The sequence below is a fragment of the Aptenodytes patagonicus genome, unplaced genomic scaffold (genome assembly GCF_965638725.1).
Source record: "Aptenodytes patagonicus unplaced genomic scaffold, bAptPat1.pri.cur scaffold_142, whole genome shotgun sequence".
Classification (NCBI taxonomy): Eukaryota; Metazoa; Chordata; class Aves; order Sphenisciformes; family Spheniscidae; genus Aptenodytes; species Aptenodytes patagonicus.
Genome location: NW_027472084.1, coordinates 33,649 through 61,561, shown reverse-complemented (window position 1 = coordinate 61,561; position 27,913 = coordinate 33,649). Strand labels below are relative to the sequence as shown.

At 40.3% G+C, this 27,913-nt stretch overlaps 1 long non-coding RNA gene across 1 annotated transcript; it reads left to right on the top strand.

Moving 5' to 3' along the window:
• Window positions 1–368: 368 nt before the first annotated feature.
• On the top strand, window positions 369–24,822 carry LOC143173590 (uncharacterized). The gene is made up of 4 exons (XR_012997612.1): window positions 369–466; window positions 23,221–23,316; window positions 24,159–24,279; window positions 24,768–24,822. It is a non-coding gene; the product is annotated as an uncharacterized LOC143173590 (long non-coding RNA).
• The last annotated feature ends 3,091 nt before the right edge of the window (window positions 24,823–27,913 follow it).

The following is a 27,913-nucleotide window of genomic DNA, read 5'->3' as shown; positions in this document are numbered from 1 at the left end:
GGATTAGTGGGGCCGCTCCCCCCGCCTCCCGCGGGGCGCCTCCGCCGGAGAACCCGCGCTTCTCCCTCAGGTGGAGGCGCGTGAGGGGGTCGACCACCGCGCTCTGCTGGCGCCGCGCACTGCCACCGGCCGGGGGCCGCTGGGCTCAACAGCCGCTCTTCCCTCAGCGTCGCGGGGCGAGCGGCCGGGGCCTTTGGCGGCGCCCGCCTCTGCCTCCTCCCTCCGCCGGGCGGCCGGCTGCGCGGTGAGGGAGGGAGGGAGGGAGGGAGAGAGAGAGTGCGCGGCCGAAAGGCGTTGCTGGAAGGGAAGTTTGAAGAAGGTCGCCGGGTGCCTGGGCGCTCCAGCAGCATCACGGCGGAGCAGGGCGAGTCGCCAGTCCACGTCCAGCAGCCCCAGCCCGCGCCCGCCGCCCCGGCCGTCGGCTGGCCCATCTGCAGGGACGCCTACGAGCTGCAGGAGGTTATCGGTCAGTGGAGCGGGGAGGGCGGCGGAGGGTGCCGCGGGGCGGAGGCAGAGGATGCGCCGGCTGCGGGCCTACCGGCGTTCATTCTCCCGCAGGCTGGGGCTCGCTCGCTGCGGCGGATGCGCCTGGCACTGCAGTGGCGCCGCCGCCGGCTGCTGCAAACTTTATCCGCCCGGCAGCGGGCGGGCGGCGCGGCCCCGGGGGGCGGCGGCTCCTTCTAGAACCCGCCGTGCCCCGCCCGGTGCGGCCTGGCGGAGGGTGCCGGTGCGCCGCGGTGCATCGTCAGCCGCTGCACCGGCTGAGGCTGAGGATGCTGTCAGAGCCCTGACCTGCTGGTTTGCACTGGGACCCCGGCAACTCTGCAAATGCGCTCTCTGTGCTCTGTGTGTGTGTCTACGTGTATGTGTCTGTCTGTGGATGCACACATGTGCATGCATCCGCTTAGATTACTCTGCATTTTTCCGGTGGCTTCAAGGGGGAGGTAAATCTCACCCCTAGATCTGCTACTATCATGGTGACTTCCTTTTAATTTTTTTTTTAATATATATTTTTAAACCCTTTCCTCTTCTGCCTCGCTGTTTAATCTTGCTCCTATCTTCTTGTGCCCCTCGGCCCAGCTCCCCGTGCCCATCGGTGGCACATAAGGCCAGCGGGGGATTACAGCTTCGTTTCACCCCAGCCAGCCTGCTTTTGTCCCGGTTTGCTGTGTGAGGTTTAACCTGTCCACCGCCCCCCTCCCCATGTCCCTGTAGGTAGGGGGCTTTCTGGTAGTGTGCTTCAGCACTTTGTTCACGTGTCCAGCTAATGCAGATCAGATGCGTTAAGTCTTCATCCCCTATATTTGGATTGGATTATTTTGAACTTTACTGTGTGAAAAGGTGACTGTTGTTAACGGTACATATGATGGAAAGTTTTTTGTCTCCTGACCTAGATGTTGCTTGTTGCTAATGAACTACTTTGGGAAGACTTGCTTTTATTTGTATGTAACATTTTAAACCTCCAGCAAGTACTGCAGATGGCAAAGGCCAGCTCTAAGACTGTGATTGCTATTCCTTATGAATGAGGCCACTTAAAGGAAAAAAATCCAGGGGTCTTGCCTGCTGATGCTGTTGGTTATCTTAAGTATTACATACCAATTGCTAATTGTCAGGCTGATGACAACCAGAACCACATGTTATTGATCTGGATTGCAAGTTGTGTGTACTCAGCTTTGTCATTAAGCTTTTTATTTTCCACGGGCAGAAACAAAATAGTTCAGAAAAGTACTTCTTCCTTAAAATGGGATGGCTTTCTGTTGACCCAGGTGGTGCCTTTGTGTTTCTGTTTGCACTTCCGAAGCTGTGAAAAGGGACTAAGGAGGGATGAGGGTTCAGGTGTTCAGGTCCCTGGAGGTGGCTGGCCTGGACCAGACTGGTGCTCAGCGTCAAGCAAGTGGAGGCCCCCCCCATGGGTATGGGTTTACTGGCCAGAGGAATTTGTTTTAACTCGGTCTGGGGAATGGATCTAAATTAGTCAAGTGGAAGTGATTCTTGTAGCATAAGCTGTATCTTTGCTGAGGAGCGAATCCCTCTTCTAAGGTAAAAAAGGCCTCAAAGGTGTTGGATTAATCCTTATCTAGGGTGTGACATAAGTCATGTGAGTTATTTAAATAGTTATTTTCTGTTGTAGTACCTGTAGAATGCCTGGGTGAGAGTCTCATTTAGAAACGCCTTTTCACTTTCTCCTTTCCACTTAAAAGCTTCTATCTTTTGATATGTAAAATGTGTTTCTAAATATTTATATATAAGCATACATCCATTGTACAGGTGGATGCTAAATCAGAGGAACAAATACCTATCTGTAGAGAAACTTTATTGCTTGTTACCTACTGGTGCTATTAAATGTTGATGTTATTTCTTTAACGAAAGTGAATGCCTAGTGAGGAAATTGAGGTCAGGTTATATTGAATCAGATTCTTGGACACAGTGAACTTGTCTGATTTCAGCTGAACTTTCACTAAGCTTAGGTTGCTTACATGACTTTCTCAAACCACTTGACTTAAAAATCTTGTGCTTAGTCAAATATGTCTTTTTTCATTAACACCTTGTATTTGTTGTCTTAACTTACAGGAGACCCACTATGAAATTAAATTTAGTCTCAATACTATTAAAAATATTTAAAAAATAGACAAACACACCCCACCCCGCTTCCTCCAAAAAACCGCGCTTATAAATTCTATGCATTTGACCAAATGTGGACTTAATTTTGGAGATGTTGGATGAATGTCGTTGCTTTTAATGAACCTAGTGAACTCTTAAAGCATCTTTATTTATACCTGAGGGAGGGGAGAATGATACAGTCTGAACTTGGTTCAGCAACAATTTATATCCCTTTGCATTGGCCATGCCAGGGTTAATTGCACTGTGAATGTGAGTAGTTACCACTTGCTGAAACAGAGCCCTTCACCTCTGGAAAGCACTACATACCTCTCCCTGAGGAGCTGGGTAGCGTCTTCAGGGATGGGTTCAGTTACAACAGCCCTTTGCCAGTTAAATGAGAAAAATAACAACGTATTGAAGCATCTTTGTGGGCTTTGCGGGAGGAAAGGTACACAGGGTGAGGTACACCAAGATGGTTTATCACAACACTTCCCAACAGAATAGGCTTTATATTGTATGGTAACTAAAACACAGATGCAGAATGACTTCAATGGCCTGTTTTAGGGGGCATTTAAAAGCTTTGGTGGTGATCATTTAGTCATGTGGGCTGTCTTCATCCTGTGGATTTAGCAGGTTGGAGAAGTTCTGTTCTTCTTTTGTGTGAGAACGTGAACTTTTCTTATTGCTCGTCTGTATCTAGCCAAATGCTGTTTTGAAAACCAAGACTATATGATATGAATTTCAAATGATACAGCTTTTTTTCTTTCTCTGTCCGTTGCTTCCTTTGTGATGGTTGGGAGGTTCAAGTGCCTGTTAAAGAGAGAATGCTGGCTTTAAGGAGTGCTTCTTATGAGGTGTTATTCCATGTTTGCTTTATTTTTAAGGTGGCTAGCCAGTTCTTTGTAAACTCTTGGTGTGCCGTTTCATGATACATTTAATCTGCTCTAACAGGCAGCTGTTGAAAGGATTGCATTGATCTGACAGAGAACTAGTTCTTCTGCTGGGTTAGTTTTCTGTTGGATCAGGTTCCCTGTTGACTTGCTGCATGGCTGCGTGATTGATAGATCTGATGCAAGGAAGAGGCTCTTCTCATTAATGTCTGTACACCAATCTTTTCTGGAGCAGGAAGAAACTGTTCTGATTGCTCTCTGTAAACGTGTAGGTTAGAGAGTTAAGAGGAAATTCTTACATTAATGCAGATTGATACAGGCTGTCCATACACGTACCCATTTGGGAGTTAGAAGGGGATTCCTGACTTAGCACAGGAGGATCCACAGCAACCTTCCGGTAGGAGTTACAGAGATAAGAACTGTAATTGCTGTTAAGGGAGAGCCAAATTTGATTTAGTGAAGACCTGGGAGATCGCTTTCTATGACTTTAATGCATTAAGTTAAAATGTGTAGCAGATTTTAATGTATGTGCTGGGTTTTTTTGTAAGCTGGATATGATTTAGATTAATTAAAAAAAAAAACCTAATAAAAGCAATATTGTGAGAGATGTTCTTATTCAGTTTGGGTTTATAACCAAGTATTCTGAATAAAATAACAAAAACAGATTTCTCTGAATTTGTCACATATAAGCAAGGTTTTTTCCTCCTCAGAAGCAATAGAAATCTTCACAGAACAAACGTTTAAATGGTAATCAATGTAAAAACCTGAAAACTGAATAGTGTTAAAATTGTATTTGTACCTTTCAAATTGTAATGAGCCCTATATCACATGGATGAGACAAAACAGCATTAAATCTAGGGGTTTTTTTGTTCTTTTTTGTGTGTTTGGGTTTGGGGTTTTGGGGTTTGTTTTTGTTTTGTTTTTAAAAAGGTTTCTTAAATTGATATGAACAAGTGGCTTTGCCTTGTTTTTGGAAAACTATATTGGAGTTGATGCTCTAATAGCCTGCGTTGGTAATTGTGGAAGGAAGATTCCGTTACGGAGAAGCAGTGGATTATCTGGTGATTAGGCTGGGTGCTAGCTTTCATTGTAAAATTTTATTTTCATCTCTCCTGCATCTCTCCTGCTGCAACTAACTTGCAAAATTAATTTGGCTAGAAAATTAATTAGCCAGAATTAATTGGAAAATAAAGGGTTACTGCTATGTGATGGATTATCTATATTGACTGCATCTCATTAAAAAAGTTACCTTAGTTGAACTGAGGCTTTCATCTAGTTTTGCCTTTCCAACTTTGAGCTCAAAAATATCTTGTGGTTTGTTGCCTCATAAGGCACGGTGTTGCTAAGTCAAATGTGTTGGGTTTTGGAGTAGAACAGGTTACCATTCGAGACTCTTCTGCTGATTTTATAGTTCTTACTGTAAACAGCCTGTGAGCCACTCTCGCATTAATGGCTCTGGTGTCTTTGTTGGTGTTTCTATGGAATGTTATTTACCGTCCCCTCCCTCCCCCCCCCCCCGCATGTGTATTGCTAATGGCTCTTTGTCTGACACAGAATAGACTCTCCTATATTTGTTGTTATTAGAGATCTTTGACTCTGTAGAGAGGTCTCTGATTATGATGCTCAGGAACTGATGTTCAAGTCTGTAAGCATGGTGTATGCTGTTTTGAAAAGCCTCTCTATAGTTAGAGGTAAAATTACAGTTCTGTGTTGTTCTGTTAATCAGACACTTGTGTCTCATTCACACTTTCCAAAATTTCTTACCCCTGTGCTTAATCAGGATTTTTTTTTAGTGGAAAAAAAAAGGTTGAAGGGCTTTCTTTTGCAGTAGTTTTTATATATATGCTGCAAATTAGACTGGACTGTGCTCAGTGAAATACCACACCATAGCAAGTAAAGCTATGGTAAACTTTGATATTTGCTCTTGCAGAGATTTATTTCCAAACCCCCTGTAATTCTTGCATAAGCAGCTGCATAATTTGATAAGTAATACTTAACACTACCTAAGATCTTTATACTAAAACTTTGTGTAAAAAGAAAGATGTGCCTGCCTTAATTCTGCTCAAAAGCAAACTCTATTCCTTACCAATCTTAAATGTTACCACAGCAGCCTAAGCACATGCACATATTAAATATAGCCTTCATAACATTAATCATAACTTAATACATCTGTAGCTTGACAGGAAGAGTTTATTATCTTGTAAATTAAAATTTTATGTTTTGGGAAATAATAGTTCAAGATTTTCTGTCAGCTAATAACCATTTGAAGAAACTGTATAAATGTTAAATCCCGATTTAGTATTTTTATAACGAGTGGCTTTTAATTCAGTTGTCAGAGTAAAGATGGTCATGGTGCAATTTAAAAATACCTTGTAGAACACTCACAGTGCTGTGCTGCTAATGAGGCTGTGCAGAGCTCATAGTTGTTGATTATTTGCCTTGTCTCCACATGATAGTGTTGGGGAAGGGAGTTCCATCTTGGCTTTTTTGAATGAAAATGAACTTTCTGCATTAGAAATACCCAGGTTGGAGACAAGGCTGTAGTTTTCATTGCTTCAAAGAGGTTAGGCTTTGTAAGTGATTCAATGATCAAACTTTATTATATAATTTAGTGACTTTTTAAAAAATTTTAATTCATGCAATTGGAATTCAGACTTGTCAGGAAGAAGATTAATTATATTTTACAAGAACCTGAATGGCATGAAGATAAAGAAAATTATGTGTAACTTGCTTTGGGTTTGTCGTGATTGCAAATAACCAGCAAATAAAGCTTGTTTTAAAGTTAATTTGTTAACTGGAAGGGTAAAGGAGCACGTAGTCAACACATCAGGCAGTTGGCTGGTGCTTTGTAATGATAATTAACAGAAGGTATGCTATGCTTTTCTGCTCTTGGAATCTGCCTACCTCCTTTATGCTTAGCCCTCCTGTCCCTATGCTTTCTCTCCCCCCCCATTTCAAGTTCTTCCTACGGATAAGGTCCAAAACCTCCGAGACCTGGAAAGTCCTGGCTCCACAGGAGTGGAGCTGCTTGAGTGCTGGAAGAGGAGCAGTTCTGCTGGTGAGCGTGTGGAAATTTGCAGGATTTTGATTCTCACTAAGCCTTACAACAGCAAGGCTTTGCATCTTCAAAGTGGGACCACTGCTTGTGACCAGCATTGCAAGGGTACTTTGATAGCAGGGGCCAAGTTCAGACCTGGGAGAGCAATTTTAGGTTGGGTCATGTGTTGCTCTGAAAGAACATTAGAACTGTTTTACTTTTTTTTTTTTTCTTTTTTCCTCTTTTCTTTCAGTGAAGAATCACTTTCCCCTAGGTCAGAGACCAGTTGTTTTTTTCCAGAATCGGCTTGTCAAATGGAGCTTCTCTTTGTTAAATGGAAACAAAACCACATCTGTTCTGACTGGCTTGAGGGCCAAAAACAGCGAGCTCTCCATGCAAAGGAGATGTGGGTGGCTGATATAGTGGCTACATGTGTAGGCCATATTTAATTTCTGTGTGACCCTTTTGGTTCTCTCTCTTTTCCCCCCTCCCGCCTTCCAAAATAACTCAGAACTATAAGGCAGCAGTAGATAGAAGCTGGTTTTATTTCCAGTAGTAATAGCAATTCTTGGCATTTAAAGAATGGACCTTAAAAATCAAGTTAAGTTAGTTACTCTCGTTAACTTCTTGGGTTTGCTGAAGTCACTGGGATACTGCTGAGCAGCAGCAGCAGAGGAGCGATCTGCTTGCAGAACTTGGAAGATAAATATGTCACTAGGAAATTTACTGGTGCCCAAAATTAAAGGCAAATTTTTTTTTTTAACCCCCCCCAAGGAAATCACACTTGACAGAAGTTGATACTGCTTACCCTGTGTAAATAAATAATTAGGTTTTTTGAAGGAGTGGATTTTTACTTATTTCTGCCTTTTGCAGCACAGCCTTGCTGGTAGGATGAAATCCTGACAGCTCTGCTAGATTTCACTGTTTCTTGCAAAGTTTGAAGGTCTCTGGGTGTGCATAAGGGTCGCACAGTTGAAGCTTCTGGGTGTAAGAACGTTATCATCCAGCAGTGGCAGAATGAAGCAATGCTGGTATGAAATCCTTGAGAGAAGAATTTGCTTTAAAACTTTCCTTTTTCCTTCTTCTATCAGTCTCTATATGCGCTGTACCAGGTTCTGTGTGGTTGTGCAGTCAACTCCGTAACTGAAGCAACCAGTACATGTGGAATGCTTGTCTCTTGCCTGCTTTCGTGGGGTTTGGCTGCTGTCCTCCTCCCTTGCCTACCTTAGGGTTGTGGGGTGGCAATGCAGCTCTTCCTTCTCTCTGCCACCTGCTTCCTCCTGCACAGTGCTTCTGGCTGGAGACCATGCTGTGGTATTTAACATGTGCCTAGGGGACTAGGAGCACTAGACTAAAAAGATGTGAACCCACCCCCCCTGCCCTGGGGCAGAAAACATAGTAATGAGAAAAACCAGGGAGCGTATACAGGGAGAAACAAGCAATCACGTGGTACCTGACAGTGCAGGAGGAACCTAATTTTCCCTGAAACTGCTGTCAAGTCAGTTACTTTATGAGAGTTGGTTGCCTTTCAGGAGAGAATAGATAGTTGGGGGGTGGCAGTAAAGGGCAAGAAGCTTAATCTTCATGGAGAAGTGTGCATGCTTCCTGGCATTTAGGTAGACTTCAGTTGACTGGTGACTGTTTTGTAGAAAGTTTCCATGGCAGTGGTGAGATGCTGACAATGCTGATGAAGGTCGTGAGTTTTTAGAGTCCCTCTGAACAATTCTCAGGTGCGATTTTCCAGGGTTGCCGTTTGTGACAGTCCTGCAGCTTGCTTCTGAGAGAAGCTCAGTGAAAAGTTTGAACAGTGTCATTCGTTTGTTAGCTGAAGTATTATGTTTGTGGTATTGGTGGAGTTAATATTTCCAGACCTTTGCCTCTAGGTATTTGACTAGGTATGTGACTTTACTCAACAGTTTGGTGAAACCCTAGTATGATAAATTAGCTGTCTCCATTAATCCTTTGTTTTTACGATTAACAATTTTTGAATCGTTTTATTAGCCTAATTATTCCTGTGGATGTCTAACTGCCTCTCAGATACTCTGATCAGAAGTAAAATGCAGGTGAAACTTGATGATGTCCTGTAAGGCTGATGTAACGATTACGTTAATAGCTTTTAAGCTGAGCTATGCTAACACACTTAAAGAGAAATGAGGACTAGAAGCAGACTAAAAATTGAAAGGTTTTCTGTGTTCCTAGTCATGCTTTCAGAAGTGGTGTGAACTTAAAACATATGATCTCAAAGGTCAAAATCAATGTTGAATGTCTGAAGGTTTTCTTAATAGGAACAAATTATTTTTATAGCTGTAAGCAAACTATGTGTATAAGTATACCTGCTTCAGGGTAATGGTACAAAAACAGTTAATTTAACAGACCAGAAAAATGTTGTGTATTTACTTGTTGATCATGGTTTATGTCCTGTAGGAGTAATACGAACGAGATCATCATAAGCTTGAGCTATTGCTTTAGACTTCTGAGAAGAAACATACTCAAATTCAGAAGGATCACAATTCAGTTACACATTTGCTTTTCCCTTCTCACTTCTTTGGTTTGAAGATGTTTTATTACAGGGACTGAATTTAAACTTATAATTTATTCCTGTTAGTGTCTTGTGCTTCCAGCCTCTGAGCCACTTCAGACTAGTAATAGGAACTTCATTAGAATTAGATTAGAATCACCTGATGAAAATTTAATGATATGATAGCATTTATATGGCTCCAGCTCTTCTATTGTTTCATGAGAAGCAGGATGAGAAATAGGTAAGTTTTTTGCTTGTAGTGTGTGGCCACGATGGACTCAAATTCTAGCAGGCATGTTCTGTTGGGGTGAACTAGCAGAAGATGCTTTGTAGCTCAACATTGCAGTATTAATTAGAGATCTTCATGACAGTGCAGTAGCAATACTGCCTTTGTTTTGGTAGACTGCTGTTCTTCATTCTCGGAAGAGAATGATGCACTATGTGGTGATGTCTGCAAGACTTGGAAAATATTGCATTCATGCTATTAGAATTGTTCCAAGTGTTTACTTTCAAACTAAATGAGAAACAATAAAATATGTCAACTAAATCAACACCAGCATTTGTTTATAGTGCTACTTCAGAAATGAACAGTAATTCTCTTTTAACAGCTTTTTTCCTAGGCAGGAAATCTGGTTCAGCATAGCAAATCTTCAATTTATCCTGCTTGTATAAGATGAAGTGGAGTTAAGCAGAGTTCTGTAGAGTTCAGGTGATACCCTGGTAAGGTAACTTTTGGTCCCACAGTGAATACCAGGTATCAAGTTCTCACATAGTTAAGCGGAGCCATTTCCAGTGTGAGTTTTACCTTCCAGATGTCAGGATTTGTATGCATATTGAATAATGGTTTCTGTATTGATGATGAAACAACAGGGAGAATGAAATGGTCACAATCCATATTTCCTTTCTGAAAATATTTTAACTAATAATTCGATCTTGTGTTTTATCTTCGGGGGAAAAGTATCTGGCCATGTAACATAATAGAGTATTTAAAGATTGTAGTAGAACGTATGATAGGAAAGGTGTTTTGTTTTTATTTTGTATTTTATTAGGAAGAACTGATTCTGTATTAGGAGAGTGCTGGAGAAAGAAAAAGCTTCCTTACATCTGTGAACTTTGAAGGAAAAGCTTTATTTCTGAGGCACTGTCATGTACCTATATGTGGTATGATAAGATGCCATTGCTGTTGTAGAGTATGATTCAAATTAACTGCTAGGTTAACTTTTTTCTTCCTTAATACAAAAAGGTAATTTATTTTGAATTTTTTTTCCTTATAGATCTTTGCTGTGTAGACAGCTGTAGCTCAAAATAGCTGTTTCTTCCAGATATGTTATTCAGAGTATGTTACTCTAGGGCTTTTCTTTGTGGTGTTCTGAAAACTCACAGCTGAATGAGGTTTGGACAGGCAGGTAAGAAGGAGATGGGAAACAGTAGAAACCTTGGCCCTGATGGTCTTGTCTCAGCTTGGACAAACTAAACCTGTTCAGGGAGTCTCTCTTAACAGAGATTTTCCTCAGCTTTGTACTTCAGGTGTGAGCCTGCAAAACTTCAGTGTGTCCTTGGCCACAGAGATGATTAAGGGACTGGAGCATCTTTCATTTGAGGCTGATAGCTGGGACTATGCAGTCTGGAGAAAAGAAGGCTCAGGGGGATCTTATCAATACGTATAAATACATGATGGGAGGGAATGAAGAAGAGGGAGCCAGAGTCTTCTCAGTAGTGCCCACTGACAGGACAAGAGGCAATGGACACAAATTAAAAATGATGAATCTCAATCTTAACACAAGAAAAATTTTACTGTGAGGGTGATCAAACACTACAACATGTTGTCTGGAGAGGTGGTGGAGTCACCATCTGTGGAGATACTCAAAACCTGGCTGGGCAACCTGCTTTAGCTGACCCTGTTGGAGCAGGGGGATTGGACCAGATGATCTCTAGATCAACCTAAATGATTCTATGATTCCATGGTTTGAAACAATTTTTGGCAGTATCTTTGTGTGAAACAGCAGAAAAATAGTTGGTTGGGGCTTTGTTCTTTCAAAGAACATCTTAAATTTAGGAAGCAACTCCTAACAAAAGTGTTCCTGCTAACAGAAGGGCAGATTTGGAGAATATTTGTGGATTACAAATTGGTTCCACATTGGAATTTCATTAGTATTTTATTTGTGTCTATGTTTTTAAGTTTCTGGTGAAATGGGAACAGATAAGGGAAGTGAATCAGTTAACGTTGAGGCCTCTACAATGTATTTGGGTTTGGAGTTTTACTTCGAACAAGATACACACTAGTTCTGTGGACCAAACATCCTAGCTGTCCTTGTTTTTTGAAAATATCCAAAGACCGGTCTGAACCCCCTTTCAGGGGTTAGAGTATGTTTCTGCTGGAGCAGAACTTCCAGTTCAGGTTCCTCCAAAAGGAGTTTATTTTGCACACACAAGAGCTGCTCTGCAAAGCAAACTAAAGCTCTGCAAGGGAGATCAAGGAGAGGGTATTAATTTCAAAACCACCCTGTTTGCTCTAAACCAGAATGCAAATGTACAGGCAACCAAATAGTACTAAGTGTAGGTTGGTGCTCTTTTTTGAATTTCCCTCTAACTTCAATTACTTTATCCTCTGTCGGTTATTTCCCTGTTTTTTCTACTCTCTTGAAATTTTTAATTTCTCTTGTGTCTGATGGGAGGCTTTGCCCTTGAGCAAGAACTGCATCCTGATACATGTATTTCTAAATTGCATTGTTGGTCTTTTTAATACTTGAAGTATTACTGTTAAGATTTTCCTGTGAAACTCTTGTGTTGACTGTTCACTCTAGGATGAAACTCTAGGCCTTTGAAACAACAAATTTGGATACAAAACTTTTAAGGGAAGAATGATGTCAGCTTTCCCTTTCTCTTCTAGATAAGCTTCCTTGGTTTAAAATGAGATTTATTACCCGATGTTCTTTTGTTGTGCAGCTGACTGAATGATAAGGAATGATGACTGAATGATAATAATCAGCTTTTCAAATGAATGTAGAAAAAAAAAGCTACTTTGTGGTGCATGTGTCTGAGTGAAGTGTTTATGCTTCTTCAGATCAATGAAGGAAAAATGAAATGCCTCTGTTGGTATGCTTTCTGGAGGGCTAATTAGGTAGAGGAGGATCTCAGATTTCTTGCAGAAACCCCCTCTTCTACAGAAGCCCTGGAGATTTTGCTTTTTCTTTTTGATAACACATAGTTTGAAGTCCGTGATTTAAAAAAAAAAAAAAGCGTTTAAAAAAGTATATTGTAAGCAATGATGTGAAAAATACACTTTTGCATTAATCTGGTAAGAACAAATTTATTATTCTCCCAAAATGTGAGCAAAACTCACCTAGTTTTATCAAACCCTGTAAAAACAAACTGTCGAGACCTCTTACACATACTTCAAGTTTTTGTGTTGGTTTTTTTTTCCCTGTGTTACACTGCATGAATGATGAGAAAAAGTGTAAATAAAAAAAAAAAGTGAGACCTGTTAGGTCATTGATGTAGTCTTTGACCTAGCCACAGCATATTAAAACAGCAAGAAACTGTCTCTGTTTTACACAGCTGTTCTTTGTATGGCTTTTGGTTCTGTGAATTTGATTGCAAGTTTTTGGTACAACTGTAAGTAAGTATAAAAAAAAAAAATCCAAATAAAGAGGTTTACGTTATTACCTGAAAAATCTGACCTACATTGTGAGGATGAATGGACAATAACAGAACAGACAAAATCCATTTTAGTGTTTGTAATAAATTCTTAAACCAAGTTGTATCCTTCACTTCAACTCTTTTTCACGCCTTATGTTGGGAAAATGCAGAATGAATAGGGATTTGTTGGATTCATTCATGTCAAATACAGTACATTCACATTTCTCCTTATCACACGACGGCCCCAATGTGACTGTACAACAGGAGCTGACTCCTGCCTGCAGTGTGCCAGCTGGGTGGCTCTGCAGCACAGCTGTGCTGTTGATCATGCCGCAAGAGCAGCGGAAGCGTGGGTGAAAAAGCCTGCTGCAAGTTCTTTGGCTGCCCCTTTTTCTGTTTCTTCTTCCCTAACAAATTTGCAGTGTGAGTGAAGTTGGATTCTTTTGTGTTTTGCAGGAAGCCAGTGCAGATCTGATTACAAAACTAATGTTAACTGGAGAAGGGCTCGGGTGCTTCAGAGCTTTACTTCCCCCTCTTCTGTCTTGTGAGCTAGTTTAACAGATAATAATACGTCTTACATATGTGCCGTTTGTCTATTACCTGTGGTTCAGTTCTTTGTTTTGGTCTTCTCAGGAGTCCTTTCAGAGAACCTTTAAAGATCATCCACGCTCCTGCCAGCATATTCTTTTACATAATCTAACCTAATAACAACCTAACAGAGTAAATCTTCTTTTTCCCCTAGGTGCTGGGCTCCAATAGATTTATTTATTTAGTTAATTATTTTTCATCATGTCCAAAGAAAAGTATTCCTTTAAATCTCTTTAAGTAACGGACTTATGTGTAATGGTACTCATTGTTCGATGGCACGTGTACCTTCTAGACCATAAGTTTGGTGAATTCACAAGTTACCTTTATATACTTACATGAAAGCGGGAGGCATTTTAGGCATTCATTAGGTGAGTACAGCTAAGCAACCTCTTTGCTCTCTGACCTGATACATGCTATTTCTTGGTGGCATTGAATTCCCAATTCCTGTTCTGCAACTTTTGTAAATTAGAGTAAAATTAATATTAAAATGGAGTATAGTTTATTTTACGCATAACGCCTTGTTTCACTTTTTTCTTCTTAACAATGGCAGCTCATATGGAGGGTAACGTGACTGACAGGAGAGATTATTCCAGCTATAGAACTTGACTTTTCACTGCTAAGTTCAGTTTTATACTCTTCAGTTCATTAAGCTCTTAAAATGCAGTACTTCATATTACTTCATAATCATATCCCTGGAAAAATGATAGTGAAGGGATTGTAAGTGGACTGTGTATATGAAGTGATACCCCACGCAGACCTGAAAGCCGTGAAACTTGTGAGGAAAACGTAAGTTCTGCAAACTGGAGCAGAGATATTTCTTTGCATTTCACATTTGATGCCCATTCAAATCGATATATCATAGGTTTTAAGTAGCATATTTTACGAGAGGTTCAATGTGTTTTGGGGTCAGAACTGAATGTTTTTAGCTTGTTTACTTGTTTGTTCTAGGTTCAGCAGTATTTATTAAGTTGTCTCTGTGTGTTGGTTGTGTCGTCCCCCCCTTCTTTTTTAGCACATGTGAGCAGGATAATTTTGCGGTGTGTGAGAAGTAAATTCTGCACCAGAGAATAACATCTATTTACTCCCAAGAACCTGTTAATCAAGCTTACCAGTTGTCACCTGACACTAAGGGGACAGGCAGGTTCTTTTAGGGATCCCTGGCAGAATGATGATGGCACTAAAACTTAGTTACAATTAAAGCTTTATTTTCTTAACAAGATATTATGATTAGTATAGCACAGAACTTATGATTAAAATGGCACAGGATTTCTACAAGCAGAATCAGTATAGTACAATTTGTAAGTAGTGTAATACAGAATTTATAATATGACTTAACTTATTATTTCTAATCACCTGGACCCTCTGCAGATCAGGTCAAATCTTAGTACATGGTTTGCTGTATCAGTATAACAATCATAATCTAGACTCGACAATCATATAGAAGCATATGAGTCACTCAGTCCTCAGAGGAAGCAGATCACAGCGGAGGCATCCCTGGCCACTGGGGGCTCACTGTCCAGCAGCAAGTTCTGGTCCAAGTTCCCCACTTAGGACTTCTAACTCCTTGATTTTTGTGGACAGTGCTCTGTGTGCTGTTACGTTTCCCTGTTCTGTGATGGGGTCATCACCACCACCGGGTTGGCTGGGTGCCTGGAACCTTCAAGGCCGGTAAGGAAGGGAGTAATCGACCTGGTGCCCAGGAATCTTGAGGCTGGTAGGGAGGGGAAGAAGAAATCTGTTTGGTCTGTCTACTTGGTTCACAGGACCTTCAGGGCCTGATAATGAGGGGAAAGGGAATGAATATGTGACCCGCTCAGTCAGAGAAGGGCTGCTTGCCTTATAAAATGGTGTTAGTTATACTAGCCACATTACCAGGGGTCAGGAGCAGGGGGTACTGGTCACACCAGTCTACTCCTGACACCTCGACAAGGCAAATTCCAGTTCTGATGACTGCAAACTCTGAAATAAGGGGGGTGATGGATTTTTTTTTTATATATATACACTTTTTTCACTTATAAATAATGCTTCTTATGAAGATACTTGAGATGTGGAGCAGAGCAAAAAGAATTTCATCTTGGGTAGTGTTTATAATACGGGGTTTGCCTAGACAGTCTAATTTGGGTTGCTATAGTTCCCTTTCAGCTTCTTTATTTAGATAACTCATCCATTTTAAATGACAAGTCAGGGAGAAGATAACACCTGCTGAAAGTGGACTGCTTTTGTTTAGGCTTTCCTTACCTGCTGTGGTGCTGACGTTTCCTTGGTGTGGATTGCTAATGAATGGGAAGATGCTCTCATATCAGATCTGGAAATGTACCAGGCTCCCTGTGAACTCCACAACTAGCATGTAAGAGGACTCAAGGCCATGGAGTACTTAGTTAAAAGATAATTTTGGTGATGACACACACAGATGGGCGTTAAACTGCCTGGATGTTTGGCATCACTCCACTTTCCTTTGCAACACATCTACACCTTTCTTTCAGTGTCAAGTACCACGTGTCTTTGGAGTATGTGCAGTTTCCTATTCAAAGACAGGCAAAAGGAGAAGCATTGTGGTTACTGTCTGTTTCTGATGCACTTCTAAAAGTTGATCCTCAACTTCGTTAGCACCTTATCTTACCCAAAAGACTTGAATTCCTTTGTAGGTACCTTCTTAAAACAGAGCAGGAATGTGGTTTTGTTGTGTGCCTTATCTTATTTTTGTGATTGGTAGGGCTAAAAGTTTTCCAGTGTTGAAATGCAGGGCTGTCAGGTAGGTTGCTGATCATGTCTCCTGCTATGTTGTTGTCACTTTGAACACTAATCATGATAGCATGGGATAAAACCATGTTCTGCACTAAATATAGTATATTGGATTGGAAAACTGTTAAGGGAGCTGCGATGCTCACTGTCTTACTACTGTAGCTTCAAAGGCAAGGCTGTGTGCAGTATGTGACATGACTGTATGGGATAACAGGATGTATTTCTCTAGTAGTGACGCATGGCTTTATTTCTACCCAGCTTCAACAGAACATGTGATCTTGATCCACCTATATGTTAATTGTTTCTCCCATGTGCTTAACAAACACAGCGGCTGTATTTTTAGTGGTCATTTATTTTACTCGTTTCAATAGAGTTGCACTAAATAAAGCCTCTCTGACAAAGAAAGGAAAAAAAAAAAAAATCTCTCAGGCTGGGGTTTAACATCAGAACTTCTTGTTGGTCTCTGTTGGGAGAGCCAGGATGGAAACAGAGTTGAGGGGGCAGTCGTGAGGTAGAAGAAGGTGATGGGCATAGTCTCTGTTTTCTTTCCTCCCTTTCCAAACTGTGTGCTTATTGCCAGGTTTACTTGAATGCCCCAGACGTAGTTAATAGTCATCCTTGGACTTTCCAGTCTGATCTTAGTGTGTTGATGGTATTGTACCAAGCTGACGAGTGCTGAGCTCTGTATGGCCCTAGGCAGAAGTCTCGTTACCAATTAAGTGTCTGAAAGCAAAAAGCCATTGCTTGGGCTGATACTTTTATTTCAAAGCTGAATACAGTCACTATTAAATAAACTTATGTTTAATCTAAATATATCTGGTCTCACTTTCTAGCCACAGATTTCTTAATGCCTTTGTCAGTCAGAGTAGAGCTCTCAAGATTCTTTTAACCATGGCTGGTGGTGATAGCTGATTAGCCTTCAGATAAGGCAGACATTTTGGAAGAGTTCCTGCAATATAGTGTGTCTGGGCTCACTGGTGGAGGGAAGGAAGATTTTCAGATTTTCCAGATCATCGGTATAGATTGTCCACTTTCTTGTACAGTATTGATTTGTCTTATGTCCTGAATAATTAGTTTGTGATTGATAGTTATTTGCTGTACTCTGATGCTAGAAACCTCTGGGTTCAAGAAGGTAGATTCCTGTTCTCATGTGCTTGTGGCTGAAGAATTTCTTTATTCTGTTCTGCAGATTTGACAGGGAGGGAGTTGTAACATAGTACTGCATAGCAAACCTCAAAATATTTCCTCTAATTTATCTAGCCAAAACATGTGATATAACCAGTCCTTTTACTATTTTAGTAAGGGTGGGGGGAATAAAGAGAATAGTTCAAAAAGCCTAGTCATTCCTTCCTGCCCCTGTTTTTCTTGTATGTGGGCTTTTATTGCTGATTGTGAATCTCCCTGCCTTTTTTTCCTGCATGGAGAATATGATGTCTGGTTAATGCTCAAGCTTACTGTATCTTAGCCTTAGTACAGGTTGGGTCAACGCTTGCATAGAAATTCTCTTGTAGGTTTTCTATAATGCATAATAATTTTGAGATGGACATTTAGGCTACTTCTCTAAGACTTCAGTGGGATCACAAGTATTTGTAGACCTTTATCATCTTTGGAGAGTTTTTTCTGGATTATTTATGCAATGTGCTTTTGAAAAGTAGTATGCGATAAGCTAGACCTCAGAGACTTTGTGTAAGCTACTCTCCCACAAAAAGGTAAATACAACAATTGAATAACCCAGTGATTCTATAGCTATAATGATGATGATTTAAAATGTCCAACTGCAGAACAAATTCATTTTGTATAGCTCCATGGAGAATTAATGAGATTAATTGTTGAATGATGAAAATGTAGAAGTAGCAGTTCTACTATGGGCATAGATTTCATAGAACACTTAGTGTAATTTAAGTGAATTATGTCCTAATCCTAATGACTAGGATAAACAAACTAGCATCCAAATGAGTTCTAAAGGGAGAGATTTGATCCCAGCATGAATTAAGAGCCCAGAGTGAGCAGGAATTGTTAGTAAATTGTATTTGCGTGGTTATCCTGAAGGTCTTAAGAACATAAGCATTTATGTCATGTGAAGATGGAGAGAGAAATCATGAGTTTATCTTCTGTGAAGAAGTTAAGTTTCAGAAAGATTTATAGTTTAGTATGGTGGTCTAAATGTGCTTTAATGAGCTGATTTATAACTTATTTTTAATCAATGGAAGTAATATGAAAGAAAATGAGTAATACTGAAAGATCTCTAGAATATTGTGGCGTAAAAGCTAGAAACCAAAAGAAATTGAAGGTTCTTTGTTCTCTGTTTCTTAACCAAAAGTATTGCTTTGCCACCAACAGGATTGATTCTTTCGAGACTGAAGAGACTAGTTCTGCACAATGCTGCCATGGAATATTTTGAAGTACTGATCAGTTCATAACTCATACGTAGCAGTGCTGGAAATATGCTACACAATATTGCATGCAATATACAACATAGCTTTCAAAGCTTGTATATAAGCACAGACGCTTTGCACGCTACATAAAAAACCCCCACGTTTTTATGAGTGGAAACCTAAGCTAGATTGCATCTGTGCAGGCACGGTTTGTGTGCACAAGCGCGTTCTGCTCTATGCAAAAGGAATCCTGCAGTTACATTGCGTATGAGCTGCATTTAAGAATTACCTAGGGGACTCTGTTCTTCAGAACTGGACTGTCTGAACGATTAAATAAAAATACTTTCATAGCTGCTTCATCCATTTTCATAGATTTTATTCTATTTGGTACTGGCTTCTTTTACAATTTAGTCTTGGATTTCAGGCTGACTTAAAATTTGTGTGCACTAATCAGCTACATTTAATAGGAGGTTTCTATATGTTGGGGGAGCAGAAGAGGTGTGTAAAAATGCAGATGGTGTAGGTCAGTATGTAGGAGTTTGTATAGATTCTGAGATAAGGTATTTAGTGTTCTCCAATTACAACTGCTGTCTAACCCTTCAGGTACCTAGTCAACAAGAGAATTTACAGTTACGAACAAATTGCATCCTTCTCTTCAGAGGTTAGGTAGCAGAACCATGGGGTTGAGGGTTCTGAAGGGACCTAATGACTGCAAAAATCTTTAAAAGAGGTTTGTGTTGGAATACTGTAGAGTAACACTGAACTGCTGAAAAAAGACTTGGTAAATCATTATGGGATAATGAGGTTACTGACTTTTGTTTTTGAGGAGAAGAAAATTGGAAGGAATAGCTCTAGATCTATTTGAGTAGAGTTACTGCACTGTGATGAATAAGTGGAAAGTGTCAGACCTTTAAACATAACAGGGAATAAATGAAGTGTCACATGCTTGTATGAAGAAGGATGTGTGCATCTGCGATGTGCAAGTGATACGGTCCAGCCATCTCACCTCGCTGTCTGTCTTTTTGAGACTTTACTAGTGGAGGGTAGATAACACTAAAATGTTAATGTCAGTTGTTGGTCACACTTGTTCAAAGATCCTTCTTCTCTTTGCCAGCTGGAGACGGGTTCTGCGAGGGTTAAATTCCTGTTTTGTTTTGTTTTGTTTTTTAAAGAGGAAAAAATGCCTTTATGTCAGATTTAGAACAACTTGAAGGAACGTATTCAGTTAAGCTTAAATCCTGGATGAGTATTTGTTTGTGGTGTTTTCATATGCTTTCCATGAAGCATGTGCAAAGTGGAATGCAGAAAACTGCTTTTATATCCTTTCAGAAGAAGTGAAGTGTGGCCATATGTAATAGCTCTTGAGGTTTCTATTGCATGAACCCAAATAGTTAAAAGCAATTTTAACGGCTCTGCTGCACTGAGGGCAGGATGGTAGGGAGTGCATGGTTCATAGTATGAAGGAACAGGTTGGCTGTAAGGGCATGCTTACACTAGAGAGAAGGATGGCAGCAAAAAACATGAGGACAAGATGAAACTCTGATTTGATGCCTACTACTCCCAATTCTCAATAGGCAACTTGATGTGGACTGAAATTGCGTTATTTCACTGCTAACTTCTGAAATTGGCAAAGAGAACTTGTCGGTAGCAGGAGAATGACTTTTCCAGTAGTGGGGAAAAAAACATCTTTCTTACAAAGGTGTTTTTTTGAGTCTGACCACTGGTAATCTTTTGGTTTGTTCTTGTGCAGGAGGCAGCTGGATGTAAAGGCTTCATGCTTTATCCAACCTGAGCTTTCATTATACTAGGTCAGTTTTCTAAACAGAGACTAGATGCTAAAACCAGTCTGTGCTTTAGTTGTGGTGTAGTTAGTATGTTCTCCGCTGTGAGGGTTAGGTTTTGGAAAACTCGTAAGGTTCAGCATACCTGAAGAAGTCATGCCTTCTGACAAGGAATGGTTGACTGTAACCTATTCTATGCAATCATTTTCTGTTACCCTAATTTGTTATGCTAAATGGTTGTCTGTGACAATTTTGTTTCACTGTATGATAGTGCATTACTTGTGTAGTCTGTTATCTCTCGACTGAAATGCTTATCTGGGTAGTCTTGTTTATAACAGCTACTCCTCTGGAACACTTCACATTTCTACTTGTTTAGTAGACTAGAGAAGGGCATCCCTTTATTGACACAAAAGGAGTCTTCTGACCAGATGGGAAAGCTGCAGATTTTCCTCATCTTTATCCCCGGTTGTTCACCTTGTGAGCCAGAGGAAGAGAGGGGAACATCTTTTAAGAGGAAGGAGGCATATAGCCATTAAGTGCCTGGCTCCTACTTCAGTACTTGAAACTGCTTTTTTAAATGAGTTTTATATGTAGGTCCCACTGAAAATGCAGGCTGCACAGATTTCCTTTACTATCAAAATACTGTATTGCGTATTCAAAAGTCAGGAGAAAGAAGAAACCAAGGTAGAGTGGCTAAACATAGAAAGCATTTTGCATTGTCAGCGCATCATATTCTTGTGGTAAAGAATATCCCACTGCAAGTCATCTCTATCTGAGAAGAAAACACAGGGAAATGCACTGAAAGGCTTTTCATATACTTATTCAAACTCTAGTTTATGTCCTAAAATCTTGCATCTCATCCTCTTTAAGTAGGCAAAAGAGGAGCACATCTTCAACTTGTGCATAAGGATAGCTCAGGATTAATTTTGCAATCAAGAGTTTTTAAATAGTAGTAAGCACATAGTCTTTGGTTTGGGGTCTCACAGAACTTAAGCAAGTGATGTAATGGGTGGGGTCAGGGATGTGACAGGACTTTTTTTTTGTAGTCTAATTTTTCCAAAGTGTTTTGAAGTGTTACTTACTGTCATTTTACTTTAACTTGAGGAAGCAGTCTGGATTTCATCCTGGCGTTGGCTGAATAATTTTTCTGTGTGCTTTTTATGTTTGTCCTTTATGTGGCCTTGTATATTAATCTACTTTGAAAGTGAAGATCTGGTTGTTTCCTACAAGTAGATAAAACTACTGGCATAGATGAAAAAGATACATCAAGGAAAATCTTGGTCTTTGTTCCTGTATCCTTAATAGCTAAAAATTTGGTTTCTTCCTCCTGCCTCAACCTACAGTTGTGTATCCAAAGTAACAGGAGGATTTGTGTCTTGATGTCTGCCAAATGAGAACTTCATTAAAGTGATGTAGATGAGTCTTACTTAAGCTGAATTCTGCTGACTTGGTGGTTCCTTCCTTGGGATGTCTTATTTAATTTTTAAAATCTCTCTTAATTCTTTTATTACTTACATTATTGGAATTTTTAAAGGCTTTGTGCTGTAAGCAGACAGAACAGGACATGCCAATATTCGTCTGTGACCACATCCTGCAAAAACATTACTAGTTAGTCCTGTTGAGACTTTTTTAAGATGAGCTCAGAATTTTGTGATGAAATTCATACACTGAATTAAAAAAGTTTTGTGATTTGAGTGAAAATGTCATGTGAACAAACAATACATGAAAATAGCTAAGAAAATGGCAATTAAAACATGGACAATAACTTTCAGTCACGAGATATTTTCGGTGCTGTTTTCAGATGTGCAGAGGGAAAAGCTCTCAATTGTTCTTAAGTCGGCTGGTGACTGAATCCACGTTTGTAGAGCTTGACAACAAAAGGCTTTTTGTTCACAATTTGTATTCATCTAGGACATGCCAATTACTGAGCATAAATAGAACATAGTGTATGAGCAGGCCAATATAACGTTGCTCAATTTGTGACTTACCAGAAATCCATAATTTATGTTAAAATAGTTAAAATTACAGGTAGGAGCTACTCATCGGGGGGTTTTAGATTTCTGCATGAATGAGTGTGATGTAATTACTTTGAGGAAGCACACACTGCTGTGTTTGATGTGGCAGCAAGATCTGCAATCCGGGCAAAACTCTCTGAATATTACTTGCAATCATTTCGTTAATTTAGTGAGGCAATACTGACTGGGGCAAAGCCAGTGGGTGCTTGATAAAAGAAGCAACAAGACCTTTTACTCGTGCTGTTTGCAAATAAAGCATATTGAAGAAAATTATACTAATGCTTTCCCCAAAATTTGTTCAATTCCACCAAGCTTTGTTATCAGTGTATTTGTATGACCATATGTGATTTGCATGTCAAGTAAGCATGACTGACTTTCCCTGCTGAGCTATTCAGCAGTGTGCATCTTGTTGTTGGTGTGATACTTGTGCCTCCTGCGCTCTTTACAAAAATCAGCATGCTTTTTGTAGGATGTTAACCTAATCACAATGAATGAGCAGGAACACAGGTGAAACTGTAGAAGATTTGGCATGTACAATTTTACTGATATTTTTCTGTTGCACAGTAGGAGGAACAAAAACGTGGTTAAACAGGGACTGACCTGAAAGAACAGAAAGAAGTAACATTTGATAAAGCACACACTCCCTGTCCCCCCGTGTAATGTTTTTAATTGTGTTAACTGTGCAAGTCATGTTCTTGATTAAAACAGATGTGTCCAAAGACAAAAGTGTAATGGTTCCCAAACTATATGAAATGCTTTGAGGTGGTGGGTGTGACTTGATAAATGAGCACATAATTTTAAGTTGTCGGCTTGGGAATATTTGTGGAGTATGGAACAGAAACTTTGAGGTTTTTCTTCTCCATTTGAGAAGTATGCAAGCTATCTTGCTAGTGGAAAGGTACGCCTGTGGGGAAAGCACTGAAAAAGGATAAACAGCAGATTTTAAGTTCTTCATCAGTGTGGGGTTCTTATGCTGGTCACTGGTTTAGACTCCTGTTATATTAAGACTGTGTTCCTTTTCTGCCTTTTTTCAGGTAGTGGTGCTACAGCAGTTGTCCAGGCAGCACTATGCAAACCCAGGCAAGAACACGTAGCAATAAAGAGGATCAACTTCGAAAAATGCCAAACCAGTATGGATGAATTACTTTTAAGTAAATCAGAGGGGAACATATTACATGGAGACTATCTTCTGTTTTGATTTTGGTTTTTGCTTGGCCCAAGAGTAAGGGTAGAATTTTATTCAGGATAATAGTGAGGAAAGAATTTGAAAATAATCTGAAAGAAGTATGGCCTTCCCCTAAAAATATATTTTACTAATGTATATTTTCTAATGACACAAAAACAAGAAGTGCAAATTTGAATCTTGGGATAACCAACTGTTGAGAATTGTGGAAGAACCTTACCACTTGCTTTCTGGAGACTCAATTTTCAAGAGACTACTGTCTGGTTGTCTGTCTTAATATCGTGGAAAGATACATTTTCCTTTGGTTAAACACTGATTAAAAATATAAAGGTAAAATTTAGTAGGTTTCCTTAAAATGTCTAAAGCACCAAAACATGGCAAAAACTAGTTGTTGGATGATTTTGTAATTATAACTTTTGAGGGGAAAAGTAGGAGTGGCTATACTGCCATCTACACAAGGAAACTCTTGTTAAAGCTAATAACACGCATTTATCCAATAAGCCATAACAAGCCATTTGAGGAATGCTGTTTGTTTGCGTCACTGATCAGAGGAGGAGGGGACCTGTAAGAGGCCCTTTTACAAAGGGACTGCAAGAGTTTTTCCTCTGCACTGGTTATGGCAATCCAGACAAAGTCGCAAAGAACTATTAAAAAATGAAACCTGTTGCTTTCTAATGCTCCTAGTCAGGTGCTTATAAGACTAATGTGTATTTATATATAGGCAGCATAACAAGAGTTGAAGGACACAAAACCATTCTAAAAGTGAGAACACTCTCTTCTGTTCCACAGGTTATACTACTGCCTAGAGACTGTGGGCTTTTTCTAATGCAGAAATTCCTGCCTCTGAAGGAAATGATCCCCTCAGCAGGGAATTGCCAGTGCAAAAGATACCCTCTGTATCAAATTCAAGGTATGGTCCATCTAGTTTCTTCAGATAAAATGACTTGTTTACAGTGGAGGACCCAAAATGCTCTTCCCCTGGTGATTGATAGCATTTGCCTTCAGTTTATGTAACAGCTTGTATGGGACATTGTTGTGTTTTTTAAGAAGATTGTGGTAGTGGAAGCTACCTTTGAGGTAGTGATGTTGCAAATGTTGATTATTATTTTATTGAATCTATATTTTGTGATTGGTAATGAATGGGTAAATATAAGAATATTTTGATTAATCTTTGTTAGCGTTATGTAGGGGTTGCTGTGTTATTCATTGGACCATGTTAGCCTTAGTCTTAATTCTCTAGACCGTAACCAGACCACTTAGGCTTTATTGTATATGGGATGAGTTATTTGACAACTTGACGAGGTAGATGAATATCTAGCTAACTTGGCAACGAAACTTACTTTTAAAGTAACCTAAAGTGAACTGCCCTCATTATAATACTAAAAAACACACCCACAGGTCAAGAAGACCCTTGCCCAGGTGAAGACCCTTCCCCTGCACAAGCATACTAACGGAGGAGAATGACAGAGCAGATATTATAAGTTTATGTAAATCACTAACCAATCATTGTAATTGGGAGTGTGGTACCTTGTAATTGTTGTGTATAAATGTAATGGTGATCTAACCTGAGGTGTGCTTGATTTGTGGAAATTCCACCTTGCACCCAGCGCTGCAATAAAGAATGCCTGCTTTCTAAAACTCCAAATTGAGTCTTAGAGAGTTCTTCATCAGCCGATTTACGGTAACAGTGAGACTTCTGTCAACTAAAAACTCAAAAGATAAATTCTGAATTGTGTTTAGAAAGAGAACAGCCCAAGGTGAGATGTTGTGCGTGATGTATTAACATCTGCAGCCCATAAAGAACATTTCTATAAAACCGGAAAAACTAATCATTGTAATATAAAATGGTCAAAATTTAATCTTTTTTTGATTAGAATTTGAACTAATAATGGGAATTAAGAATTAAAAAGTTACAACAAATAAAAACAGACAAAACTGCCAAAAATCTGCAAGAGATATCCAGGTGGTCTAGAGAAATGACTGCAGTTAATTACCAGCTTGCACAAAGTTACCTTAGCAAGTGCTTGAGTATCTTCTGACATGTCTCCACTGTCTGCCAAATGAGGCAGTAGGTCTTGAATTTTTGGTCCCATATTGCTTTATTTTGGTACGAAGACAACTGTCCATACCATCTTTTTTATTTTTTAACATAAGTCAATTTCTGCTTTTCTGTGTTCAGATTTTGTGGTTTTTATTTGTTGATCTGTTTTGATCTGAACATAAATTCTGGCTTTCCGAGTTCCTGGTTAGGAGGGTAAAAAAAAAAAAAAAGAAAAAAAAGGCCATGTATGATCTCTTTTATTTTTATATGTGCATACACACATGTGCACGCATACACATACATAATTCTTTTTTTTTCTGTGAGGGGAAATATACTTACTCCGACTCAGTTCTAATAGATTTTAAAATTTTGTTTAAAAAAAAAATGTTATTCTGGAAAAGGGCGTTATTGACCTTAAACTCTTGTTACAACTGTACTAACATTTTTATTTCAGTTGATAATACTTAGAACGCTCTTGTGTTTTGGGTTTTTTAACACTGCTTTTGAGTCTGGTCAGTCTTCAATCACTTATTTTTCTGATCAAACAGTTTCCATTGGCACAGGGATGTTCTAAAACTCTGTCTGCCCTCTGAACATGCTGTTTTGTAAAATCCTGCTGCTGAGTGCTTACGGATGGTGTGCAAAGGCACCCTTCACAAATTCTCAGCTGTGTGGCCTTCAGAGAAGTAGAAAATGCAGCAAGCCTCGTGCCCACATAAGCAGACTTAGGATTTGGGCCAGTGTCAATTAAAACAGAAAGGCAGCGGGGGAGGAAGTTTAAATACTAAGGTTACATAAACTGCCAAACTCCTGAAATTCAATACTCCGTTTCCTGCAATGTCCTGTGTTCTCACTATTGTAAACTAAGTGTAACTTAACCCCATGAGGCAAGGAAAAAGTTCCTGTCCTTAGTATTGTCCTGACTGGGTATCTTCCCCCATCCCCTTACCTCCAGTTTTTTAAAACAAACAAAAAACTCAACGCCACAAACCAAAGGATATTCTATAGAATGGCTTATTTGATTGAACAGATTTTCTAAACTGTTTGCATTTCTGCTCTGGATAGCCCTTCGAGGCAGGCTCTCTGGAGGAGCCCCTCGTGTGTTATGCCCAGCCCCTCAAACAGCCGTACCCCAGGTGTCTGTGGAGGAGGCCCCGGGGGAGCACCCACAGAGCTGCGGCACCTACCTGGTCACTGGGAGCTGGAGCTGGACCCGGCCCTGTGGGCGCAGCAGCTGAGCACCAAAAGGAGCCGTCTCACAGTTGCTTATTAACTGTGTCACCCACCTGCCCTTAGGCCAACACAAATTTTTGTGCAGCTGCTCAGAGAAGGGCAACGAGGCTGGTGAGGGGTCTGGAGAACAAGTCTTATGAGGAGCAGCTGAGGGAACTGGGGTTGTTTAGCCTGGAGAAAAGGAGGCTGAGGGGAGACCTCATCGCTCTCTACAACTACCTGAAAGGAGGTTGTAGCGAGGTGGGGGTCGGTCTCTTCTCCCAAGTAACTAGCAATAGGACGAGAGGAAATGGCCTCAAGTTGCGCCAGGGGAGGTTTAGATTGGATGTAAGGAAAAATTTCTTTACTGAAAGAGTGGTTAAACATTGGAACAGGCTGCCCAGGGAAGTGGTGGAGTCCCCATCCCTGGAGTTATTTAAAAGACGTGTAGATGAGGCACTTGGGGACGTGGTTTAGTGGGTGGTGGTGTTGGGTCGACGGTTGGACTCGATGATCTTAGAGGTCTTTTCCAACCTCAATGATTCTATGATTCAGTGTGACGGTGTGCTCCCCCGCCCAACCTGACCTTTATCTCCTGTAACCCTACCTAAGTGAGAACTACCAGGGGCAGTCGTTAATGGATGCTGATGGTGATACTTCGTCCATTAACAAAGTGGATTCAGGAGCCAGATAACAACACAATAGCCCTTGGTTATTGTGAGAAATACGCCCACCTAACCACAGTTACCAGTATGCAAATATGACTATGAGTCAATCGTCTTACCCCTATAAATAGTGAGCAGCCCAAGAGCCCTTTGAGCTCTCCTGCACGGCAGCGGGCTGCATGGTGGGATCTCCCCTTGAGTAGGGATGCCTCTCAAGGTTACTCCTCGAGGTTGAGAGACTCCTTGCCGCGACAGATCCTTGGTAAGTGACTAATAGCATGCTAAACTTTGAAATCTTAGCTAAGTGATATAATATTATATATTGTGCATATATAATCCTTTAGACATAAACCGTTGACCAAGACTGGGATTAGGATTGGATCCAGCCGCACCTAAACTCCTCTCTGAGAAGTTTAGAAAGCAGGGGGGTCCTTTCTGAACCTCATGACTCAACGGGAGGGTCTCCCCGACAGTAATGTCTGACCCTGTCCTCTGTGCAGTAAATAATCAAGTGTACCTTGCCATCGAATCTTGTTCACTGTTGCATTTTCCATTGAACTTTGTTAATTCACGCTTTAACTCACTGTTTTCTATCAATAAAGTATTGTTGCTTCTCTCTTACGAGT